This window comes from Humulus lupulus, chromosome 6 (assembly GCF_963169125.1).
Source record: "Humulus lupulus chromosome 6, drHumLupu1.1, whole genome shotgun sequence".
Lineage (NCBI taxonomy): Eukaryota > Viridiplantae > Streptophyta > Magnoliopsida > Rosales > Cannabaceae > Humulus > Humulus lupulus.
The window spans coordinates 69,648,195-69,663,775 of NC_084798.1; the positions used below are offsets into that span (position 1 = coordinate 69,648,195).

Below are 15,581 nucleotides of genomic sequence, written 5' to 3' on the forward strand. Positions count from 1 at the left end.
TCAATTTCTGTCAAGAATAAACAGGGTTTTCTAGACGGTTCAATTCCTAAACATCCTACTTTTGATGCATCTTTGTATAATTCTTGGCTTAGAAATAATAATATTGTCATTTCTTGGATTTTAAATTCTGTTTGTAAGGAGATTTCTGCTAGCATCTTATATGATGAATCAACTGCTGCTATATGGTCTGATCTTAGGGTTCGATTTCATCGAAGAAACACACCACACATATTTAATCTGAGAAAGGAGCTGATGAATATCAAATAAGACCATCAAACTGTGAGCATGTATTATAAATTGCTGAGAACCATTTGGGAGGAGCTCTCAAATTACAGACCCAATTGCACTTGTAACAATTGTACATGCGGGGGTGTCAAGAAACTTCGAGAACATTATCACAAGGAGTATATCATGTCCTTTCTCATGGGACTTCAAGATTCATACTCTTAAGTTCGAGGAATACTTTACTCGTGGATCCCTTCCTGAACTCAGCAGGGTTTTTCACTTGGTTACTTAGGAAGAAAATAAAAAAAAGACTGTTACAAATGATCCAATAGATTCTACTCCATCAATGGCATTTGCACTGCAAGGGGACAAAACCAATTCTCAAAGAAGTGATTCCAACACCTCTCGGGCTTACCCTCCACGAAAGAATCGACCCTTTTGTACCCATTTTAATGTCCATGGACATACAATTGAAAAATGCTACAAGATCCATGGCTGTCCTCCTGGATACAACAAGCCAAAACAATCAAAGGATGCTGCTGCCAATCAATTTCAAACTACAGATTAGTCTCACTCGGTTTTTAGTGACAATTCCACTCTTCTTCCTCAGTTGACTTCTGCACAATATCAATAACTCTTGAACCTTTTGGCCACTCAACAAACTAGTATGCCCTCTATGGATCCTAGTTCATCGACAGGTATAATTTTTTCACACAATTCTATTACTCCTTTAGTTGATTCTTGGATTAAAGACTCGGGTGCTACACGTCATATTTGTTCAAATATAAAGTTGTTTCAGTTCCTCTGTCCTATCCCTGCAACTAAACTAATTCTACCCATTAATGACACATTATTGGTAAAACAATGTGGTTTTATTGCTGTCACAAACACTTTACTCCTCAAGGATGTATTGTATGTACCTTCTTTCAAATATAACATCATTTATGTTAGCTAACTTATCTCTTTAGGTACTATTTCTGTTACTTTCTCCACTGATTCCTTCCGTATGCAGGACACCAACAATCAGAGGATGATTGGAAGAGATAGATCCCTTAATGGTCTATATATTCTAGATTCCACATCATCTACATCCCCTGTTTTCTCTGTGTCTGCGAAAAAATTGTCACTCGTGGCTTGGACATCTCTCCAATAAACGCTTAGATTTGATTAAATCTGATTACCTTGTAACATTTCCTCTTTACATAAACATTTACCATGTTATATATGTCCTATGGCTAAAGAAAGGAAGTTACCTTTTTCCAATAATAATAATTTTTCTTCTAAATTTTTTGATCTTGTCCACTGTGATATTTGGGGTCCTTATCATATTACTTCTCATTCTCAACACAAATATTTTCTTACTTTGGTTGATGACTGCTCTAGGTTTACTTGGTTTTATTTGCTCAAACACAAATCAGATGCTTCTGCTATCATTCCTCAGCAATGACATTTTGTTCAGGTGTTTCAACACAAGTAAATTGATGCAAAAATCCCATTAGAGAGAATAAATCTTTAAACACTAATTGTGGAGCATTATCAGACCTAAAACACAACAGAATTAAATTAAGTTTTCAACACTTATTGAATGTTGCTAGAGCTTTAATTTTCAGGCCAATCTACCTATTACATTTGGACTGATTGTATATTAACTGCTACCTATATTATCAATCATATCCCTATCCCAAATCTGAAAAATAAGATACCATATGAAATTTTATATGGTCATCCTCCAACTTATGATCATTTCATAACTTTTGGGTGTTTAGTATTTGCTTCAACTTTAACTGCCCATAGAACTAAATTTGAGCCTAGAGCTCGTTCTTGTGTTTTCATGGGTTATCCCCAAGGGATTAAAGGTTATCGACTTTATGATATAAATAGGATACAATTTTTTGTTTCCACAAATATTATTTTTCATGAGAAAATTTTCCAATTTTCAGAAACTATATCCATGTAAAAACAATCTCGATCCATTTTCTACCATTGTTTTACCTTCCACTATCATTTGTAACACCCCTGTTGCAGATTATAATGTTTCCTCTACAGCTAGTCCTCTTCCGGATGTCACTTTGTCGCCTCCATATACATCTGATCTTTTAGACATGCCTTCTTCTATTTCTACTGCTTCAAATCCTGAAACTGATACTGCAGATCTGACTTTAGCACAACCCATTCAATCTCAACAAGATCTAAGAAGATCCAACAGATTTTTTGTTGGTTTTAATAGATCGAATCAGAGATTATACGCAGCGGAACAACAATCAAAATTGTTAATTTAACCCCACAAGATTTCTAGATCTACTTCTTCACATACATATATATATTGAATCAAAGAAATGAATTGAAAATTACCTCAAGTCCTTCCTTGATGCTATCTTTTTGTACAGCAAAAATCCTTGAGATCTCAGACCAAAATCTTCCAAAATGTTCTTAACACACAAAGAACGAGTGTGGGCTTGTTATACAAAACAATAGGCAAGATCTATTTATCAAATGTTCTCAACACATGAGATCTGATAAAGTTTGGACCTAAATTTGTGAAGAATAGTGACCTATGCTTGTAGCATTGTTCTCTTTATCTCAAAGAGATTTCACGATATATTTTCAATCACTGAAAAGTATCGCTCTGAAAAACTAATCTCCTATATTTAATATATCCAATATATTAAAAATAAATAATATTAGTTATTTTAAACAATTTAAAAATAACTAATGAGTTATCAGATTTTTGTTTAAATAATAATATTTTAATCATATTAAAATATCTCATTTAATATTTAAATAACTAAAATTGTTGAACCAAGATCCTTCTAGAACCTTCTTGTGCGTGTAGCACAGTGACTGTGCTACACGCCCACCTCATGCCAAGGAGGGCATGTGATTTTTCCCAATTTTCATCATTATTTAAATACCAAAAAATCCCAAAAATAAATTAATTCAAAATTAATTATATTTTTGTTAAATAAAATAATTAATTAATTACATATAATTATACAATAATTATGTTTAGTGCGTAGAAAAATATTTTACTTATCAAATAAGTCCTTTTGCCAATTTTTGTATTTATCTTTGTCAGTATTTGTTTGAGCCATTTAGGGGACCATGGACCTATAACATTAAGCTCCAATAAATTAAAACTAAATAATTAAACTCTTTAATCATTATAGTTAATTTATTAATTCTGATATTTCTCCACTATAAATTCAGAATTGAACTCTTTATGTTATAGATATACTTTTACAGAAATCTTATTTTAAGCTATCCATTGATATAACCATCTTACAATGGTTCAACCCTCTAATTAATTAGTTCATAAATTAGAATGGAAGAATTACCATTTTACCTTTCTAATTTACTTCTTATTCATTAAGTACCATTAATTCACTAGTGAATAATTAATCTATAATCTAATTATAGATTTGAGCTCAAAATCATTCAGTTCCAAAATTAACCCTTAAGGGAACCAATATACGATCCGTTAGGAAATATTAGATTCTGTATTGTTGATACATGTTCCCAGCCATCCATGATATTAAATCTCCAAAACAAAAGTCATTAGCCTCATTCTATGAAAAAACCTTAACGAATGAATCAAAAGATTTAATAAACATAAATAGGAGTTCATGAACACTCGGGATTTAGGTTGATCTATAAATGATCATCAGTTATGATATGAATTACAAATCTTTATTATTAAATGGTTTTTGGATAAAGACTTTTATTCATATTGGTCCCTGTCATATATAATCATATTATATAAAGCACATTTACCGAGATGTCTTACCACATCAATAATCCAAATCTAGATTATTTGTATCAACATGATACTCAGTAAATCATACTTACAACCCCAATTAAAGAATTCAATAACTTCAATTTGTTGTTGACTATTTTTATTCATTCATGTGATCTTAATTCTCTCGTACTAATACAAGATCACATCCTCAATAATGAATATGGAATTTTTCAGTTATTTACAAAAATTATTCAAACAATAATTTAATAATCTAAATATAACAATAATAGACCATTGTATTTATTTATTCATTGAAATAATAAATGTCTTTTACATGCTTTTAGGAGATACTCCTAACAGTTTCTAAGCCACCATCATACTTGAAAGACTTTAAATGTCACTCGGTCATTCAGGACCTTTCTTCAATGCCTCACAAAAATGCATAAATTTATTTCTTGCTCTAATATTTTTTATTCTTACAAAGCTTTTATTGGTGCAGTTGCTACCAATCATGAGCCACAAACCTACAAACAAGCTGCTCAACATAACTCATGGGTTCAAGCCATGAATTCAGAATTAACAACTCTCCAAGACAACAATACATGGCCTATAGTACCACTGCCACCTCATAGGAAACCTATAGGCTGTCGTTGGATTTATAAGATCAAGTACAACAGTGATGGTTCAAGTGAAAGGTTTAAAGCTCGATTGGTAGCGCAAGGATTTTCCCAGCAAGAAGGATTAGATTTCTTTAATACCTTCTCCCCTGTTGTCAAGATGGTTACATTAAAACTTCTCCTTGTTGTTTCTACAATCTGACAGTGGCATACTCTTCACCTCGACATTAATAATGCTTTTTTAAATTGTGATCTTAATGAAGAGGTATATATGTCTTTATCCAAAGGTCTTAAAGTGTCTCATTCTACTTGTGCAGATACACCTATGGTTTGAAAGTTGCATAAATCAATCTATGGGCTTCGCCAATCTTCAAGACAATGGTATAAAAATCTCTCTAAAGCTCTCATCAATGAAGGTTTCCAGCAATCACAAGCTAACTACACACTCTTCACAAGGGGTTTAACTTCTACGTTCATGGCCTTGCTAGTCTATGCGAATGACATAGTCATCACTGGCCCAGACTTACCTGACTTACACAAGCTACAACATAGTCTTAACCAATAATTCAAACTCAAGGCTCTTGGTACACTAAAGTACTTTCTTGGCTTTGAAATTGCTCAAGCCAAGGCAGGACTTTTTGTTTCTCAAAGACAGTATACTTTACAACTTTTGGAAGATACTGGCTACATAGGATCCAAACCCACCAAGACTCCAATGGACCCTCAACTAAAGTTAGATGACCATCAAGGTGAACCGCTCAATGATCCCTCTCAGTATAGAAAACTCATTGGCAAACTTCTCTACTTGACTCTATCCCGACCCGACATCACTTATTCCGCCCATTGCCTCAGCCAGTTCATGTCTTCCCCAAGGACTACTCATTTTCAAGTTGTGCATCATCTTCTAAGCTACTTAAAAGGTCGCCCAGGTCAAGGTCTCTTATATTCAGCATCCTCTACAATTAATCTAAGGGCTTTTTCAGACTTGGATTGGGCGTCCTGCCTTATTACTCGACACTCCACTACAACTTTTTGTGTGTTCTTAGGAGATTGCCTCATCTCCTGGAAAACAAAAACCAACCTACCATTTCCAAGAGTTCTGCCGAAGCAGAGTACCGTGCTCTTGTTGCCACAGCCAGCGAAATCACTTGGCTGCAATATCTTCTTTGAGATCTTCATGTTCCCTCACCAACACTGGCCTTCATCTATTGTGATAATAACTATGCCATTCACATTGCAAACAATCCTACTTTACATGAGAGAACAAAGCATATTGAGCTAGATTGCCATTTTATTCTAAACAAAATCAAAACCTCAGAAATTCGCCTCATACTAGTCAATAGCCAACTAAAGTTTGCAGATACTTTCACCAAAGCTTTTCCCTCCACCACTCTTCACTCTCACATTAACAAGATGATTGTACATGATATAAACAGTCCATCTTGAGGCGCGGGGGGGGGGGGGGGGGGGGTATTAGACTTCATAGGTTTCCTTTCCTTTTATTTTCCCTATAATTGTTTTATTTATGTGATTAGAAATGCACATTTAGGTGAATTAAATATGCATGTGGGCCCCATTTGGAAATTAGGGGCATATTCGTAATTTTAGCCTGTTGAGTGCATAAATGTAATATTATTGTGTATATTGTGATTGATACCATGTGTGAGTGGTGATATATTTCTGTTGCACGATCCAAGATGGTCCCAGAGAGCAGTTTAGCTAAAAAGTCACAACGGGATCAAATACTCGGCTTGGGAGGAGCCTAGGGGTATTTCAGGAATATTATGTGTGTTCGGGATTTATCGAGTAATGGGTAGTAGTTTGGTAATTATTTGGATATGTCGGGATTAAACGGGGATTTATAGGAACACTCGAGCAATTAGCAGGCATGGGTAACGAAGAAATTTCCCTTGGTGGTATTAGAGAGTTTAGAATGGACTCAAGGGTATTTTGGGTATTTTAGGGACTTAGGAGGCTGAAGGTAGGCTTAATTGATCTAAAAGCAAGGACACACTTCTGGAATTGGAAAAAAACATAGAAACACTTTCTCTCTCTCAATATCTCTCTTGGATTTCTCTCTCATCCTCTAGAGGACTTGGTTGATTTTTGGAGTTTTGGAGGAAAAATTCAAAACTAAAGCTTGGAACTAGGGGAGGATAGGCCTAGGGTGCTGGAGAGCTGGATTAAGCTCAAAAATCTTCATTGAGGTAAGGCTCCTTACTCTGGTTTTAATGGATTTCTTCCATGTTTTAAGTGTTTTCTTCTAGGTTCAAACTTGAGTTCTGATTTTGACCTTTGGTGAGGATATGGAATAGTTTCTAGGGTTCTAGTGCTGCTTAAAGTGTATTAGAATGATTATGGGACTCAATTATGTTTTTGGGGTGCGTTTAGAAGGATTTTCAGGGAAGTTAGCTCGTAAAATTTTCATGGCATTTCTGTATTTCGAGCTCGCGCCGCAACCCTATTCATCAGGCGCCGCAGCCTGCTTGAGTTTATAAGCTAGGGGACTTCGGGAAGATTGCCCACGCACCGCGGCGCAAGGTTTGGGTGCCGCAGCCCGTATCTCTCAATAGAGAGGCATTTTTCCTCTGACTTGGGGTGTGTCGTGGCCCTTAATGAGAGCTAGGTCGCGGCCTAAATGCAAAATTTTGGCTGTTTGAAGGTATATAGCTTGGGAACTCAAACGTTAAGGCTCGGGAAGGTTTCTACTACCCAGTTTGGTAGAATCCATGGTCCTAGAGGCTAGATTTATGTCTCGAGGCTATTTATTGGATTAGAATTCGATGAACGGATATTGTAATTATGTTGTGACTAGGTTATCAACGAGGCCCATGTTAAAGGACTGTGCTCGAGATTGCGGTGCTCAGATAGCTTGGGACACATGTAAGAAAATTGTTGTACCCGTAGAGCAAGGCGTGGCCCTATTGCTTGTATTGCAGGGCATGACCCTATTGATTGAATTGCAGGGCATAGCCCTATTGTCTATGTTTAATATATGTTTAAATATTAGTTGATTTATGTTATGTAATGCATATTTTTGAATGAACGGCGAAGGCCAGGAACAGCGAAGGTCGAGAACGGCAAAAAGCCGAGCACAACAAGGGGCCGGGAACAGTGTTGAGCAAGCGGAGTGCAAAGCCAAGTACTACTAGGGGCCGGAATGGCGTTGAGCACACGGAGTGCAAGTAGTTAGGGCAAGACCCCCCTAGGATTCTTGAGTCATCCTCTCGATGAAGACCGCGGACCTAGGACCTAGTAAAGTGCCTGGGACGGCATGGCCAATATGTGTTTAGCCTATTGGTTGCTTTGTTATATCTTGTTAATAGATATGCATATGTAAATTGTTTTGTGTTGAGTTTTCTTGCTGGGCTTCGGCTCACAGGTGCTCTATGGTGTAGATAATGGCAAAGGAAAGGTCGACCAACCATGAGTAAGGAGAGCGTGGAGCGACGAGTACATGTTCAACCTACTTGCCTACAATAACCTGAATTATTTTGGGAAAATGTAATGTACTAGTAAAGATTTGTTGCCTAAGTCGACCGTAAATGTATTTCGAGATGTAAAGCATTTTCTAAATAGTATCTTTGGGATCCCAAATGTTTAGTTCTTTACGATTTCAGTTGAAGACCATGTTTTTACATTAAATGACTTTTTATTCCAGTTTAGATACACTTTTAACCTAAAACCTCGATTAGCGAGCTAATGGCACGTTTTTAACTCACTTAGTATTGACTCTAAGGAAGTAGAGCGTTACAACTTGGTATCAGAGCAAGCCAAGGTTTATGGTTCCTGGAGATTGACTGAACATGTAACCTCGCTGCCAGTGACAAGCTCAACTCAGGATTGGTTGGTAATTATTGAATTATATGCTTGATTATTTGTTAAAGTGCCTTGTTTGTCTGATTATTTTAATAGAGCGTGATGAATGAGTTGACATATGCATGATGCTAGGGCATGGCCCCTTAATTATTGTATGTAATCTGTGTTATGTGGATTTGCTGGTTGTGAATGGTTAAGAATTGGGAGGTGGTTTTGGATGTTGTTATCATGCTTGATGAGCGACGTCATTGATTGCAGGCATATTGTTGTGATGCCTTGTCGATCAATCAGACTCTACGACAATAGGGCTGAGGATGACAACCAGGGTTAGGACCCTCCACCTGCTCCACCAAATTGGCAATAGTTATTTGTTAAGATGGAAGCTAGACTTCACCGAACATAAGAAGACTTCGACAGTTGAGGCAACAGGCCCCTCCTCAGGGCATTGGGTTCCAGGTTCCACAGGCTGTGACACCAGTGCCAGCCCAGCCTACTGTGGAAAATAGATGGGAACCTTTGTATGAGAGGTTCAGGAAGAAGCACCCTCCCACCTTCGAGGGTGGACCAGACCCACTGCGGGCAGATCAGTGGACGAACATGATTTCTTCCATCTTGGATTTCATGAGGGTGGAAAGGAATGAGAGAGTAGCTTGTGCCGGCTACATGTTGAGAGAAGACGCCCGCATCTGGTGCGATGTTGTGTCGCAAAGAAGAAATGTCATTGTTATGACTTGGGAAGAGTTCAGGACCATTTTCAATGAGAAGTACTACAGTGTCGCAGTTCGAGCTGCGAAGGTTGATGAGTTTACCAACCTAACTTACAATCGAATGACAGTTATTGAGTATCCTTTGAAGTTTGATCAGCTGGCGAAGTTCGCGTTGGATCTAGTGCCGACTGATATGGCACGAAAGGATTGGTTTGTGCGGGGATTGAATGTCATGATCGCCCGTGATGTCAAGATAACCTTGGATCCAGGGATTAGTACTTATGCATAGGTAGTGGATAAGGCCCTTATAGCTGAGGGGGCCAAGGATCAGTTATGGAGAGAGGGCGCTGCTAGGCGCAATGTTCAGAGGATGGTGCCTTCTTTCACTAGATCTAGTCGGGGTAGTGGCCCCAGTGAGAAAAAGAAAAAGGTCCCAGACTCTTTTGTTCCTCCTGGCTCAGATAGGAGGGCACGAGGTGCTTTCAGTGGCCGTCAGGGCGAGGGAGACAACTAGAGGAGTTTCCCAGTGTGTCCTCGGTGTAGACGACGACATCAAGGAGAGTACAGGATCAGGGTCTGCTTTACTTATGGGAGTATTAGTCATCTGAGGAAGGACTGCCTACAAGCCATGAAGGAAGAGCCGAAGCAGAATGATAGTCTCTCTCATGCCAGAGTATTTACCTTGACCCAGACTGAGGCCAGCCCCTCGGTTGTGACAGGTCAGATTTCTAGTGCTGGTTCTTCTTTTACTGCATTGATTGATTAAGGGGCGACTCATTCATTTGTCTCTGCTAGATTGATATATCAGCTGTGTAGACCTAGTGATTTGTATGCTAGGGGACTTCATACTTTGTTGCCAACTGGAGAACTGGTAGTCTCTAGGAGATGGGTTAGAGCATTGCCAGTAAAGATAGATAGTAGGGAGTTGTCTGTTGATCTGATTGAGTTAGCAATGGATGACTTTGATATGATCCTAGGGATGGATTGGCTATCGAAGTACGGGGCGACGATTGACTGCATGCATAGGATGGTGACTTTTGAACCGGAAGGGGAGGTACCCTTTGCATTCGTGGGGAAAGTGAGTGGACCGCGAGTACCTATGATTTCGGCACTGAAGGCTAGAGACTTGATGCAGAAAGGTTGCATAGGATTCCTAGCAAACATTGTGGATACCTCTAGAGTTGTGTCGGTTGGACCGAGTGAGACCAAACTGGTATGTGAGTTTCCAGATTTGCTAGGAGTTTCGCCACACTGAGAGATCGAGTTTGTTATAGAGTTAGCGCCAGGGGCGGAGCCAGTATCTAGGACACCTTATAGAATGGCTCTGGAAGAGTGTAAGGAACATAAGATTCAATTGCAAGAGTTACTAGATTTGAGATTCATTAGACCAAGTTTTTCCCCATGGGATGCTCCAGTGTTGTTCATCAAGAAGAAGGATGGATCTCTTAAGGATGTGTATTGACTATAGGGAGCTGAACAAGTTGACCATTAAGAACAAGTACCGTCTACCTAGGATCGACGACTTGTTTGACCTGGTACAGGGGAAGACAGAGTTCTCTAAGATTGACTTTCAGTCAGGTTACCACCAGTTGTGGATTAAAGAGGAGGACATACCAAAGACCGCTTTCCGAACAAGGTATGAACATTATGAATTCCTGGTTATGTCCTTTGGATTAACCAATGCCCCAACAGCCTTCATGGATTTGATGAATAGAGTCTTTAAGGACTATTTGGATAAGTTTGTGATTATGTTCATTGACGACATACTGGTGTGCTCTCATTCCGAGACAGAGCACGAGCAGCATCTGCGCTTGTTATTGCAGTAGTTGAGGAAGCATAGGTTATATGCTAAGTTCAGCAAGTGTGAATTTTGGCTACCACAAGTGACATTTTTGGGTCACATTTTCAGTAAGGAGGGGATTCTGATTGACACAAGAAAGATTGAGGCAGTGAGAGATTAGCCAAGGCCGAGCAGTGTACCGGAGGTTAGGAGCTTTTTGGGATTGGCAGGTACTATCAGCAGTTCGTTGAGGGATTCTCCAGAAAAACCACTCCATTAACCGAATTGATGCGTAAGAAGACTAAATATGTATGGACAGACAGGTGTGAGAACAATTTTAAGGAATTGAAGCGGTGACTGATCATCGCTCCAGTTTTGAGTCTGCCGTCAGACAATGAGAAGTTCGTGGTTTATTGTGATGCTTCCAGACAAGGTTTGGGTGTGTACAGATGCAAGCCGGAAAGATGATAGCCTATGCGTCGAGACAGCTGAAGAAGTATGAGCAAAGATATTCCACACATGATTTAGAATTGGCAGCGGTGGTATTTGTACTTAAGGTTTGGAGACATTATCTATATGGCGAGAAGTGCGAAATATACACTGACCATAAAAGTTTGAAGTACTTATTTACTCAGAATGATCTGAATATGCACCAGAGATGCTGGTTGGAATTGGTAAAGGATTATGATTGTGATATTCTATATCATCTTGGGAAGGCCATTGTGGTGGCCGATGCACTGAGTCAGAAGGGCCAGGACAGTTGTTAAGTTCGAGGCAGGTATAGAGTTGGTGGTTGGTCAGTTAGCCAACATCACTCTTCAGTCTATGCTCCTTGAGAGGATCAAGGAGGCACACGGGGAGGATCCCCAATTAAGAGAGCACAAAGAGAACATTTTAGCCGGAGCGGCTAAGGACTTTTCTGTTTCGGAGATGGGATTACTAAAGTTCAAAAGTCGGATTTGTGTTCCGATAGATTCTAGTATTCGGTGAGAGATCTTTGATGAGTCTCATAACACTCCCTATTCTTTACATCCGGTTACAATGAAGATGTACCAAGATTTGAGAACTTTGTATTGGTGGCCGGGGATGAAGAGAGACATGGTGGATTATGTGGCTATGCGTTTAACTTGTCAGTAGGTAAAGGCTGAACATGAGAGGCCAGCAGGGTTGTTGCATCCTCTAGGGATTGTAGAGTAGAAGTGGGAGGATATCATCATGGACTTCGTGGTTAGGTTATCAAAGATCGTGGGATAACATGATTCAGTGTGGGTGATTTTAGACAGGTATACTAAGTCCGCCCACTTTTTGCCTGTTAGGACAACTTATACTGTGGAGCAGTATGCTGAGTTGTATGTGAAGGAAATTCTACAACTTCATGGAGCTCCGAGGTTGATAGTATCCGACATGGACCCCACCTTCACCTCTAAATTTTGGGAGAGCCTACAGAAGGCTATGGGTACGCAGTTGCGGTTTAGTACCGCTTATCATCCTCAGACAGATGGACAGTCTAAGAGGATGATTCAGATACTGGAGGATATGTTACGAGCCTATGTGTTGGATTTTGGGGATCTTGGAGTAAGTATCTCCCTTTGATTGAGTTTTCATACAATAATAGTTATCAGGCAACTATCGGAGTGGCTCCGTATGAGATTTTATATGGGAGGAAGTGCAGATCACCTATCCATTGGGATGAGACAGGTGAGAGGCGATATTTGGGTCCTGAGGTTGTTCAGAGGACCAATGAGGTGATTAAAAATATTTGAACTCGAATGCTCACCTCCTAGAGTCGCCAGAAGAGTTATTCAAACTTGAGACACAGGAGTGTAGAGTTTCAAGTCGGTGACCATGTATTTCTTAGAGTTTATCCCTTGAGAGGAGTGAAACGGTTTGGTGTGCGGGGCAAGCTGAGCCCTAGGTTTGTTGACCCCTTTGAAATTCTGGAATGGGTTGGAGAGGTAGCTTACAGATTGGCGACGTCTCCGGCTCTATCAGGGGTTCACAATGTGTTTCATGTATCCATGCTCCGAATGTATGTATAAGACTATATGCACGTGCTGAGTTATGAGAATTTGGAGCTGGATCAGGGTTTATTGTCTGAAGAGAAGCCGGTTCAGATTCTCGATCGAAAGGATAAGAACTTGCGGAGCAAGACCATTGCCTTAGTAAAAGTGATGTGGAGGAACATCAAGGTAGAAAAGGTGACGTGGGAACTTGAGACAGATATGCCGGATCGATATCCCAAGTTATTCAGGTAATTTCGAGGATGAAATTTCTGTAAGGAGGGGATAGTTGTAGCATCCCAAATTTGCTAATAAGGCATAGGGCCTTGATTAGCGTGCCGGGAGGGCAATAATTGAATTAAATATGTTAATATGTGAATTTGATGACTATGTGATTAGAAATCCATGTTTAGGTGAATTAAATATGCATGTGGGGCCCCATTTGGCTATTAGGGGCATATTCGTAATTTTAGCTCGTTGAGGGCATAAATACAATATTTGTGTATATTGTGATTGATACCATGTGTGAGTGGTGATATATTTCTGATGCACAATCCGAGACAGTCTAGGGAGCAATTTAGCTAAAAAGTCACAATGGGGTCAAATACCCGGCTCGGGAGGAGCCTAGGGGTATTTCGGGAATATTATGTGTGTTCGGGATTTATCGAGTAACGTGTAGTAGTTTGTTAATTATTTGGATATGTTGGGATTAAACGGGAATTTATAGGAACACTCGAGGAATTAGCGGGCATGGCTAATGACGAAATTGCCCTTGGTGGTATTAAAGAGTTTAGAATGGACTTAAGGGTATTTTGGGTATTTTATGGACTTAGGAGGCTGAGTGTAGGTTTAATTGATCTGAAAGCAAGGACACACTTCTAGAATTGGAAAAAAAAAAGACAGAAACACACACTCTCTCAATATCTCTCTTGGCTCTCTCTCTCATCCTCTAGAGGACTTGGTTGATTTTTGGAGTTTTGGAGGAGAAATTCATAACTAAAGCTTGGAACTCGGGGAGGATAGACCTAGGGTGCTGGAGAGCTGGATTAAGCTCGAAAATCTTCACTGAGGTAAGGCTCCTTGCTCTTGTTTTAATGGATTTCTGCCATGTTTTAAGTGTTGTCTTCTAGGTTCAAACTTGAGTTCTAATTTTGAGTTTTGGTGAGGATATGGAATAGTTTCTAGGGTTCTAGTGCTGCTTAAAGTGTATTAGAATGATTATGGGACTCAATTATGTTTTAGGGGTGCATTTAGAATGATTTTTAGGGAAGTTAGCTCGTGAAATTTGCATGGGATTTCTGGATTTCGGGCTTGTGTCGCGACCCTGTTCATCAGGTGCCGCGACCCGCTTGAGTTTTATAGGCCAGGGGACTTCGGGAAAAATTGACCAAGCGCCATGACGCAAGGTTTGGGTGTCGCGGCCTGTATCTCTTAACAGAGAGGCATTTTTCCTCTGACTTAGGCCGCGCCGTGGCCCTTAAGGGGGGCTGGGCTGCGGCTCAAATGCAAAATTTTGGTTGTTTAAAGGTTTTTAGCTCGAGAACAAAAATGTTAAGGCTCGGAAAGCTTTCTACTACCCAGTTTGGTAGAATCCAAGGTCTTGGAGGCTAGATTTATGTCTCGAGGCTATTTATTGGATTAGAATTTGACGAAGGACTATTGTAATTATGTTGTGACTAGGTTATCAGCGAGGCTCGTGTTAGAGGACTATGCTTAGGATTGCGATTCTCAGATAGCTTGGGACACAGGTTAGAAAACTGTTGTACCCGTAGAGCAGGGCATGGCCTTATTGCTTTTATTGCAGGGCACGACCCTATTGATTGAATTGCAGGGCGAAGCCCTATTGTCTATGTTTAATATCTGTTGTTTATGAATAAACGGCGAAGGCCGAGAACAGCAGAAAGTCGAGCATGACAAGGGGCTGGGAACGGTGTTGAGCACGCGGAGTGCAAAGCCGAGTACGGCAAGGGGATGAAAATGGCATTGAGCACGCGGAGTGTAGGTCGTTAGGGCAAGACCCCACTATGATGTTGGATTCATCCTCTCAGTGAAGACCGCGAACCCAAGGCCTAGTAAAGCGCCTGGGACGGCATGGCCACTATGTGTTTAGTCTGTTGGCTGCTTTGTGTATATCCTGTTGATAGATATGAATATGTAAATTTTTTTGCGTTGAGTTTTCTTGCTGGGCTTCGGCTCACAAGTGGTCTATGGTGTAGGTAAAAGCAAAGGAAAGGTCGACCAACCATGAGTATGGAGAGCGTGGAGCGACGGGTACATGTTCGGCCTACCTGGCTGCCACGGCCAAGATTATTTTGGGAAAATGTAATGTACTGGTATAGATTTGTCGCCTAAATTGATCGTAAATGTATTTCGAGATGTAAAGCAATTTCTAAACAGTATCTTTGGGATCCCAAATGTTTAACTCTTTACGATTTTAATGAATGACCACGTTTTTACATTAAGTGTCTTTAAATGACTTTTTATTCCAGTTTAGCTACACTTTTAACATAAAACATCGATTAGCGAGCTAATGAAACATTTTTAACTGACTTAGTAACGGCTCTAAGGAAGTAGAGCGTTACAGACTGGGTCTTCATCGACTTGGTATGTTAGTTAGGTAGTTAGATTTTTCTTCTTAATCATTCCTAGTCATGCTCTATATATATAGTCAGGAGTCTCTATTTTGTATCACTGAGT

At 39.7% G+C, this 15,581-nt stretch overlaps 1 long non-coding RNA gene across 1 annotated transcript; it reads left to right on the forward strand.

Moving 5' to 3' along the window:
* The first annotated feature begins 236 nt into the window (after positions 1 to 236).
* LOC133784066 (uncharacterized) lies at positions 237 to 1,521 on the forward strand. The gene is made up of 2 exons (XR_009871105.1): positions 237 to 923; positions 1,238 to 1,521. It is a non-coding gene; the product is annotated as an uncharacterized LOC133784066 (long non-coding RNA).
* The last annotated feature ends 14,060 nt before the right edge of the window (positions 1,522 to 15,581 follow it).